The sequence below is a fragment of the Leptodactylus fuscus genome, chromosome 11 (genome assembly GCF_031893055.1).
Source record: "Leptodactylus fuscus isolate aLepFus1 chromosome 11, aLepFus1.hap2, whole genome shotgun sequence".
Lineage (NCBI taxonomy): Eukaryota > Metazoa > Chordata > Amphibia > Anura > Leptodactylidae > Leptodactylus > Leptodactylus fuscus.
In genome coordinates this window covers 33,176,626-33,188,134 of record NC_134275.1, presented here as the reverse complement: position 1 = coordinate 33,188,134, position 11,509 = coordinate 33,176,626, and positions in this window count along the sequence as shown.

Genomic DNA, 11,509 nt, shown 5'->3' with positions numbered 1-11,509 from the left:
TATCTGGTAGACCCAAGGAACGTCAGTCCGACACTGAGTGGAAGTTAAATGAACCCCTTTAAGCCTATAATCCAGTACTGCATATTGAAAACTGCTGACGTCCATATTTTCTCCCAGCACATGGTGTTTATTCTCTTATCTCCCTGTCCTGGAGGGATTCTTAGCGCTTCCCTAGTAATAGTGTATTCATGCAGCGACACGGTCTAGATGATGAATACATGGCTCTAATCTTCAGGGGAACGCTTCCTCTGTCCTCTCCCATACAAGCAGGGATCCATCCCCAGCTCACACTATTAGTATAGCAGCGGTTCACTGTCTTCTAGGACATCACAGGATATTCAGGCTCTGCTTCCAAGGTCACCCAAGGACATCTCTTGTCTGACACCAATGCAGCTTATGTACATGTCGCTCTCCGTTCCTCCTGCATGTATTTGCATATACTATTCCACATGAGTCACATCTGGGCTGGCGTCCCATTATACAATATTGCAGCATTACATTGTGATGGGGCTTATCCTTATAAGTCATTTCTCAAATAGTCGGTGAGATGTAAATGCCAAAATACAAGGTGACCGTGAGAGGCTTTCTTCTATGGTGAATCATCACTTGCTATGGGGCGGGGGGTACACGGCAGGGTCCATTACTTTGCTTGTTTGTTTATTCAGCTCTTACAATTAGATTAATTATGACGCTGGGGAATATTAATGATATGCGGCCATTATCTGAAGCCCCGTGGCCCGCACCATCACAGTTGGCATCATTTTAGCACATGCAAACTGATGTGTAAACTTGGCACATCTAGTATAGCTTGGGTTTTACAAATGAGATGCTTTTGGCATCATTTGCAGATTTTCTCCATAATGCAGTGATAGCGCTCTCTTATCTTCTATACCTGCTCTTTATACTAGCTGATCCCAATTACTTTCTGCTTAGATGTGCTCATATATGGAATTAAAGAGACAGCGGACTACAGTACTATAGTAGTCTCAAAGGCACCCGACTATGCAAGTGCTGGCGACACTGCTGCCCTATGTGATAGCAGGATAAGATAGTGGAATCACAATACTAGAAGATGTAAAGGGCTCATAGTGAGATACAGTAATGGTCGTCCAAATCCTACCCAAGGACAACCTCATTTGGAGATGACCAAGGAAACCCAGTTATTCAGGTCACAATGCCAAATATCATTGAGGACCCCAAGACAAACTCAGCTCCGTTTCATCTGGATATCAAGTAATCTGTGTTCACAGTCCCAAGTGTGCAAGTATATTGGACAGTCAGGAGGAATATCTGTCGACTAAAGGAGTTTTGGCAAAGTTTAAACCTGTAATGTTTTCCTCTATTTTAATATACAGTACATTAATAAGAGTATTACATTCTGTATATCCCAGGCTCCAGAGGATCACTGATGGTTACTTCTCAATTTCAGGTGTATTATTGGCAGACACGTAGCATTTGTTATCTATCACTCTTCTTATTCCTGCATGACAGCCACGCTACAGTTAAGGGAAAATGTATTCCTTAATGTTCTGTAGGTCTGTCCTGGAGAAGAACCTAGAGAAACTAGAGTATGCGAAAGGAAGGGGTTAAGTGGCACATAGCAGGGGCAGAGACAGGGGACGCTATATTAGAGAAATGCCAGCTAATGCTCCCTTATGTGAATAGGGAAGATCTAGCTAGTGCCCTTCTTAATGACATCACAATACAACCTTTCTTGGGGACCCTTCCCATAGGAACTTAACCATTGGGCTCAGCCTCAAAGTGGTAACACAAAGAGGAGAACTGAAAACCAATTGTAAAATATAACTAAAAACGTTGTCCTTGAAGACTCCTTCTACCCCTGCAGATATGACACTTAAACCCTATGATGCATATAAAGGTCAGACAAGCAATATTCTCCCCTCTTCTCTGCACCACTGAACAACTTTCACTTGATTTGCACCTTCACTATTTATAGCCCCTTTGCCTCTGCCTCTCTGCAGCCACTTAACCCCTTGTGGACAACACGATAATCTAAAGGAACAAAGAAGAACAGTAGACAAAGTTGGGTCCACCAGAAACAGAGATCGTATTTGTTGGATTAGTAGGCGTCTCCAACCATGTTCCCCTATCTATGAATATAATATGTCCTTATACCCAAAAGCTTATACTGAACCTTCTAGGCCACAATAAAAAGAACCTGTATTATTCCTGTATAGGGTTGAGCTGATCTTGAGATTTCAGGATCGTTTTCAAAATCCAATTTCTGATCATTTTCCATCCGAACCCGATCCCAATTCGAATCCTAGTGCAAGTCAATGGGATTTTTTAATGATCGAAAATCAGATTTTAAAAAAGATCCTGTTCACTACACAGTGTGGAGTCCAAAAATTGGAGGCTTCAATTCTTGGACTCCACGCTGTGTAGTGATTTAAAAAATCCGCCGGCTACTTAGTCCTGCCAACTTACATGCACAGAACCGCTGCCGCCTCCCCTCCTGGTGTGTATACCGCTCCCCGGAGTTCCGGGTGCCCCCACCTCCCTAGGCTAGTGTTACTGATGCTGGGAGAAGGCGGGGCTTGTTGTGGTTTAGAGTGTGGGCGGTTACAGAGCGGGGAGACGTGAGTGCATCACTCACATCTATCCTCCCTGTACCCGCCCACACTCTCCTAAGCCACAACAAGCCCTGCCTACTCCCAGCATCAGTAACACTAGCCTAGGGAGGTGGGAGCATGCACGGCACTTTGCTGGCGAGTGAAAGAGAGGAGAGGACCAAGAAAAACAGCCGGGAGCTCTGGGGAACAGCAGCAGTTCTGTACAGGTAAGTGGGTTGAGCGATCGGGATCGGAATTCCCATCCCGATCTTTTTAGGCGGGATTGGAACCCAATCGAGATCATGAAATTTACCCTATTCCTGTACTTGACATCACTATGTGTATTATCCCTGTACTGTGACATCACTGTGTGTATTATCTCTATACTGTGACATCACTGTGTATATTATCCCTGTACTGTGACATCACTGTGTTTATTATACCTGTAGTGTGACATCACTGTGTTTATTATCCCTGTACTGTGACATCACTGTGTGTATTATCCCTGTACTGTGACATCACTGTGTGTATTATCTCTATACTGTGACATCACTGTGTATATTATCCCTGTACTGTGACATCACTGTGTTTATTATACCTGTAGTGTGACATCACTGTGTTTATTATCCCTGTACTGTGACATCACTGTGTGTATTACTCCTGTACTGTGACATCATTGTGCATTATCTGTAGTTTAAAATGACTATATGTGTTTTCTCTGTATATAAAGGCGACCATAATAAATAATAACACTTTTCAAGTTCTGAACTTGCTGGTTCAGGTGATCATGGTAGAGCGGGACTCCATTACAAGTTTTGCTGTGGGACCCCATGTCTCGTTGTTATGTCCCTATGTAGGAGTCATAGTAAAACCATCCCTTTACAATTCTGAATATATCTGAAGATGAAGTATCTACTGCTATTAAAAGAAGCATATGGCCCATTGTTTTCAGCAGGCGATCTACAGTAAACTTGGCAGAGACACTTACTTTGATGACTTTCCCTTATTTACAAAGCTTGTGCCTATCATGATTTATGGCCAATGCTTTATTTAACAATAATAGGAACCTGTTTCCAGCATGAGAATTTTCCTGGCCCATTGTTTTCAATGGGAGATGGTGCCATATACGCGGTGCTATTTTGCAACCGGGATTTTGTGGCGGCCGCAAAATAGCGCCGTGTATACGGTACCGGCTATGGGAGCGTATACGGCCCGCAAAAGCTCCCGCGGCGTCTACGTGGCACATTACGTGCCAAAATACATCGTGTGAACCTGGCCTAATTGTTGAGCTCATCCTGTTTTTGGTCTGAAAATCACCAATTCAAGGACCTAAAGTTAATAGGTCAAACATGTTCATAAGAAATCTATGAGGACCCTTCCAAACATCTTCATATTTTACTTGACCTTAGTCAGTTTGATATGAGGATGGGATTTCTGTACATGAACCCCATGATGAGGTTTTGGGTAGAGTTAGCTTTTTCCTCCCTTGCACCAGCTCCTGGTCTTCACGACAATTCTGGTGAAGTTCTGCTGCTTTACATCCTCAGTGGGGTAAATAGGACATCTGGCATCTAGGTATTTAGCAGTACCATGTGACTAAAGAAGAAAGCAGCCATGTTTTCTAATTCTGTATAACCTATATAACTCTGTAAGGCCATACAGGCACATCCTTGCAGAGTTAAATGCCGAGCAGATGTAAATAGTCAACGGCCAGTTGGCAAGTGGTTAAGATGGAAAAATCTGTCATATCTTACCTGGTGTGTGTAGTTCATTTCTTTTTTAAATGTAGATTGTGAGCCCCATATAGGGATCACAATGTACATTCTTTTTTTTTCTCTATTAGTATGTCTTTGTAGTATGGGAGGGAATCCATGCAAACACAGGGAGAACATACAAACTCCTTGCAGATGTTGTTCTTGGTGGGATTCGAACCCATGACTCCAGCACTGCTAACCAGTGAGTCACCCTGCTTTGTGGTTCCTTTCTGTCTTGGCTCTCACTTCCTGTTCCTGATTTGACTCTTGATCGACGTGAACCCTGACTTCCGACTTGTTGCTGTATGTTGCCTTAGATAATTCCACTCCTGTTTTCCGTACTCCCATCTCTGACCCTTGGCTACATTTCTGACAATGCTCTTGTCTAATGCCAGTCTGTGACCTCTCATGGAACTTAGACCTCTGGACCATCCAGCAGCAAAGTCCACATAGGTTTAAGGCTGAATATCATGGGATTTGTTTGACTCTCCCCCTTGCCTAAATTTAGTTGGTGCCATAGGGATTATGGCTTAGAAAATATACATTCCAGTACAAGATCAAATCAACTTTTCTTGCTCTTTCTCAGTTTTTGAAGCGTTTGAGCTGGTTTAGCGCTTTCAGTGTGATCTTGCTGAGAAGTCCGCGCACATATCTATCATTATTCAGTAGGACTTTTCTCACCACACATTCATGAATCTGCAATCTTGACAGCATTATCTTGTCTCTGTCACTCTTCCAGAACTGAAGCTACCATCTGGTCCAACTTTCCAAGCTGTATTATTAATCCCTCGCTTCCTGTATAGTGCTCAGGATATGTAGAGATATTTGGCGTCACACAATGTGTCTTGTTTATGAAGGACAATTTAGGTATTGTCAGAGAAGAACAGCAACACAAAAGAGGCAACATTGTGATATGCAGAGAATAGAAGGGAACCCAGAGAAAAATGGGCCCTGCTGTTATGGTACCAGGATAGACGGGTCTGGTGTTAGTTTTTCAATTGCGCCCTTTTCCGACACCCTGTCAAAGCAGTTCTTTTGAATGCAGTTCTTTTGTAACCTACTAACAAAGGGAATGGGACCAACTAGGGTTGGCCCATTCTTGCCTCTATGACGTGCATGCCTTTCCTTCTACTAAATCTCAACCTATCTTCAGTCAACTAGGGGCTGCAATATTAGGGATCATGTTCTTCATTGTGGCTGTGTATATTGCCACCACAGAGAGAGACTCTCGCAGCACTGTTGAAATACCGGACAGTAACTACAAAATCCCAGCTTACACCCCAGCTCAGTGTATGGATTCTGCAGGACTGTCAGTGTGCTGAGTGATATCTGCTGTTGGACTCCATTGCATCCATTTGGTTTCATTGCCTGCTGTGGAGAATTTCATTACTTCAGATATTGGGATAACCGTGAGGAGCGGACGCGTCGCTATGAAAGAACGGAATGACTTTGGGCTCTACAGACTGTAAGAGGTCCACCTGGATGACTGGGAAAAGGACCCAAATGTGAAGTCGGGGTCAGTTAGGGATAATTTGGGGTATATTACTCATTCAGTGTCCGTAGTGCAGAAGTGGACATAATAAAAGTGGAAACATTGTAATATCTACCTTGTATAGTTTGTAATATACTGTGTATTTTGCTTGTCCTTCTTCCTGTTATTTTACCTTTAACTTTCCTTTATTAACCTGTAGTAAATACATATTTTTTCTTGAACTTGACCACCACTGATGCCCCATCGTAGACCTCAGTGGTGACCTGATGCTGCTGACATCACAGGAGAGTCTGGAAGATGTTGGGAGCGCATGTAACAGGAGACTGGGCGCCGTGGCAGAATCCAGAGAAGATGAGCAGGAGTTGTTTTCCCCACGGCTTCCTTGGGCCTCCAATTGCTATACTCTGGGGTCAGAAGAGATCCAAGAGAGTAATAAAGATCTGTGGGAGAGGAAGCCCTAAAGTTTTAGGTTCATCAGAATTTTTTTTTTTTTTTTTTAATTTGTAACAAAGCCCATCATTTAGCGTGTATTGAGGTCTCTTGACTCTACTTAGCAGCAGATATCCATGGAGATAAGGATCAGGTACTTGGATTTCAACTCCTTTTTTGGGGGGGAAGATAAGTCGCTGCTAGAGGCATCTTTTTCCTCGATCTCCCATTCCGTACACCTTCATTGCTTGGCCAAGATGAGCATGCATGTATGGTCAGGATGAATGAGATAGCCGTCGACTTAGCCATCTTATGCACGTGACCTACTTAGTGAATAGAACAAACTATTCTCTGTACAAGTTGTATTCTGTTCAGGACAAAGTCTTCTTGTGAGTCTGATTATTCCTGGAAATACTACCAAGATTGTAATGCTACAGCCAAGAAAGTAGTAGATTTATCCATTTTTGGTTGAAGTGATATCAGGAATCGTTTATTCAGCAGATGATAACAAAACAAGACAAGATCAAGGACTATGAAGATACAGTACATTGCTATTTGAAGACAAGCTCAATGGGATTATCACTGGGATCTCATTGAAGTCCATTACAAACTGTGAAAACTGGCAAGAAGGACATAAATGAGTGTGACAGTCCTCGGAGAGCAGTCTCGGGGACACTCCAGCTGCACAGAAGTATTCCTAGCACTCACAATCACAGAAGGATTGGCTCCAAACATAGTAGGCACATGGAGTTAAGGACTTTATAAGAAGGACAATGATGAAAACTGAACCGAAAACTGCCATGTGCACTGCATTTGTGAGTCCAGCCTTAATATGACATCAATTGAAAGAGTTGTCCATCCTTAGGATAGGCCATACATATCTGAACTATGGGGGCTGAGCTACAGTATCAGCACCCGGCCACTATATAGGGAACTTTATAAGCCCACCCCTTGATCTCCAGAGCCTGCCTTTAAACTATGAGGAAGGGGGTACCCAATAGGACAGGATTCCATAAAGCACGCCTCCTTTTTTGGACAAATTTATTGGGACTGTTTGTGAAAATTAGGAACTGTCCTGGGAAATTCTGGCAGTTGACAACTATGTGACCATCTGATATTCCAGGATTTTTGACATGTTGGAAAGCTCTGGAATATTTAACAGACTATTGAAATATTATAAATCCTTCTATGGATCCATAATACAATATCCATAGCCTGACATGGACTGATACATACCTATTTGTGTGAATTTTTTATAGGTTTTATTCCTAGGCATTTGCTTAGAAACATTGCTTCTATGGAAGGATACATGACCTTATATAGGTACCAAATGGTGATGCGAAGAAAGCTTACAGATCTTTAATATGGATCACCATATATAAGTCATATACCGTGAAACCTCTCCAAAGGACCACATTTTTTGTGATGAATCTTCAGTTTTTGCATGTTGACAGTTCTTTGAGAAGACCAGCCCCCAGAATACTACTTTTTAGTGCAATTTTGGGTGGTTGTCTCAAAGCAGTTTCATTGCATATACTGTACATCATATAAGGAGTTCCATCACAGGAGAGGTAAGGCAACATTCTCATGCAGGAAGCCCAGCCAGGCCGTCTACGCGCTATGGACATTATCACTTCTGTATCCCACAAGTGCATATAGGCTCAGTGTATATATCTTTGCCTTGGTCCCTTAAATATCATAAGACACAACCCTTGGCAATACACAGGCGCAGTCACGGTCAACTGATCACTCTGGGTTCCATTACCAGCACCCCCATCAAAATACAGATATTTCTGGCTATATTGTTGTATGCTGCAGAGATGGTCATCTACGTAATACAAGACTTGTTTGAGTATTCCAGATTAAAAGCCACTCATACGGCGGACATATTAAAGGTTACCAATATTACTGCCATCACATGGTAAAACAAACACACTAGATGCCTATCCCTTGTAATACTTATGCAGTAAAATCAGCTCCATGTTCTGTCCTACTTACGTCTATTATGATTGGTCATTGGCCAGTCACCAAAATATCTCCGGATTCATCTCCCACACTCATTCTGAATATTAATGATCCCTCACATGAACATAAAAAGCCTAGAAAACAATGTTACTCCCAAAATAAATGAAATGACATCAGCTATTTTTCCTGTTTACATAACATTACAAAAATATCAGGTCAACCCTACTGAGAGCTGTTATGACGGAAATAAGCTCTTCACTATCGCTAAAAAGCTTATTATGTATTAAACCACGCATGATCATGACACATGATCAAATGGAGGAGGAACGAAGGACTATATCAAGCATCTCACGTGTCTAGAAGAAAGACTTACCCATGCAAAAGTAGACTATCTGTGTTGACTTCAGTGTAGACCAATTCCATGGGTGACTTGTGCCAAGCCATATAGAGATTTTTCATATTCCACCAGTTAGTTCCATCTATGATCAACACACAACACCAACCATGGAGTTAAAAATTAGACTTTCTCATTTAGGGTCTTCCACCCAGACAAGGTAAAGAAGTTTCTCCATAGTTGTTTTACAAGATTTGCTTGTGACTGATTTGCTTGTGACTGATTTGCTTGTGCACCGTATGGATCCTCTAAGCCTTGGAAGTATCTTGTATCCCTTTACCTTTGATGCCATGATCATATATTATAGATTAGTTTCTCTTGGATTGTTTTATCGCTAAAAGGTTTATTACATATTAAACTGGGCTGTGACACATGATACAATGGAGGAGGAAGGAGGAACAATGCCAAACATCTCATGCTTCCAAAAGAAAGGCTTACTCGTGCTGAAGTAGACCACCTGTGATGACTTAATGGATAACTCATGCCAGAGTTTGCATACCCCTGTGCCAGTCAGTGCCAGCTATGATCATTGCACGACACCAACCATGGAATTAAAAATTAGATAACCTCATTTAGGATGTTCCATCCAGATTAAGAAGAAGTTTGTCCACACCAGTTTTACAAGGTTGATTTGCTCGGGAACCATATTGAACCTCTAAGCCTTTGATGTATCTTGTATCTCTTTACCAATGACACCATGATCATATGGTATAGATTAGTTTGTCTTGAGCTGTTTCCTCATTCCTGGATAAGGAAATGGAAAATCTTGAGAAATAAGTCTTCTCTTTGGGAAGACAACAATTCTTTCTCTGACCTCTGGATGAAGATGTCTACTCATTGACGTAGTGTGGTAGAATGGTGGTAACAAGTGCTAAGTTCCCCTTCATGGCACGACCATGGAATTTGGTCCATGGTCGAGCATGTGCATTACTTTCCGATGTAAAGTCTACGTGACTGATGGAAAGAGCCTAATATGGCACCGGCTACAAGTAATGTCGCTATGCCAGAATACTGTCATATGTAATATATAAACCAACTTCTTTTTCTCATGAAGTCTGTGTAATGGGTACATGTATGCCATGGTTCCCAAATCCTGCTGAGCACAGAAGCCCTAGGTGTATACAGTATATACCGATATAATTAAGTGAGTGCTGACAGGTCCAGTTACCGTCAATCTAGACTAGTATTTTCCCCGCCGGTCAGTCAGTTGTGAACATATTACAGTCTGCAGCTGTCACAGTCATCAGTTACACCGACCTCTCCCTCAAGTGCACCTGCTGCAGAGCTCCATTTAAACTCTCTGTGTATACAAGCTCAAAAGGAAATTATAATAGGAGCATGGGGTTGTCTGGAAGATTCCCCAATCAGCAACTGATCGTCGACAACGGGGGAGCAAGAGTTCAATTCCCCTACAGTGCCACCACAGGCAAAATGAGGCATTACAGTTTCTAATCCTAAAATGTAATCAGTCTGAAAATACACTGAATTTATCAATGTGGCTGTCGCTGGGTCATAAATCTGGTAGTGTCCATTGGGGTAGAATTTATGAAGATAAGTGTTTTTAATGCCAGTATTCCTATCCTCATAGTTGACGTAGCTTTCCAGCATTATTTATGCCAGATTTCGGAGAGATATACTTCAAATCTGTAAAAATCTCAAGTGGTCCTTACACCTGAATGTGACATCCCCTGAAGCCCCTAGCTGGTGTAGAGTTAAGCTTTTATTTTCCCAGTATGGCTTGGTTCACACCTACGCCGCAGTCTCCATTAGGGGTCTGCAAAGACCCCCGAGTATAATGATAGTATTTGTGGGGCCCGCGGTGTCACTTGCCGATCCCGGCCCAGCCAGGATCGGCAAGTGAATAGGGCCCGTAATGGCCTATGTAAAAAAAAACAAACCTGCAGTGGTAGCAGCTGTCACCGGGCCCCCTAATGGCCCAGGCCCTGTGGCAGCCGCCTCCGCTGCCTCTACGATAGTTACGCCACTGCAGGGCCAGGGGCGTAACTACTGTGGTAGCAGTGGAAGCGGCTGCCACAGGGCCCGGGACATTAGGGAGCCTGTGACAGCCGCTACCGCTGCGTTTTTTATTTTTTTAATGGGCCGTTACCGCTGGAGTTACTCCAGCATGTAACTGCCCTATTTACTTACCCATCCTGTCTGGGCCGGGATCAGTAAGTGACACCGTGGGCCCCACAAAGACTATCATTATACTCGGGGGTCTGCAAAGATATAATGATCGGAGACCCGGGAGAGGTAAGAAACATAAAAAACACTGTTAGTTACCTCTCCACGATCCAGGCAGGCCTCAGCTCAGGCCTAGTTGTCTGACGTCTCTGACGTCCCATGACCCTGGCCTGTGTCCTGGGTCATGTGACGTCCGACGTCATTGAAGAAGGCCGACAGCATAGGAGTCGGGGGACAGGTAAGAAACAATAGCTTTTTATGTTTTTAATCCCCCGGGTCTCTGATTATTATACTCTGGGGTCTTTTCAGACCCCAGAGTATAATAATTATTTATGCGTGTCCACAGTGGGGCATAATACTGTGTGCAGAGGCCACTATGGGGGATAATACTGTGTGCAGGGGCCACTGAGGGACATAATACTGTGTGCAGGGGCCACTATGGGGTACAATACTGTGTGCAGGGGCCACTAAGGGACATAATAGGGCGCGCAGGAATGCGGAGCAGGGGGTCGGTTGAGGTCGTCGGTGTCGGTCGGGGGAGGGGCATGTCAAAAGTTCGCCACGGGGCCCTGCCATTCCTAGTTAAGCCACTGCATGGGCCCCTACTACAGACTCTGCAATGAGGCCTAGGATCTACAAGTTACGCCTCTGCTGCCACTCCATTCATCTTTATAGGACTGCCTGAGACTGCTGAGTTCTGTGGTCAGCTTTTCTTTGG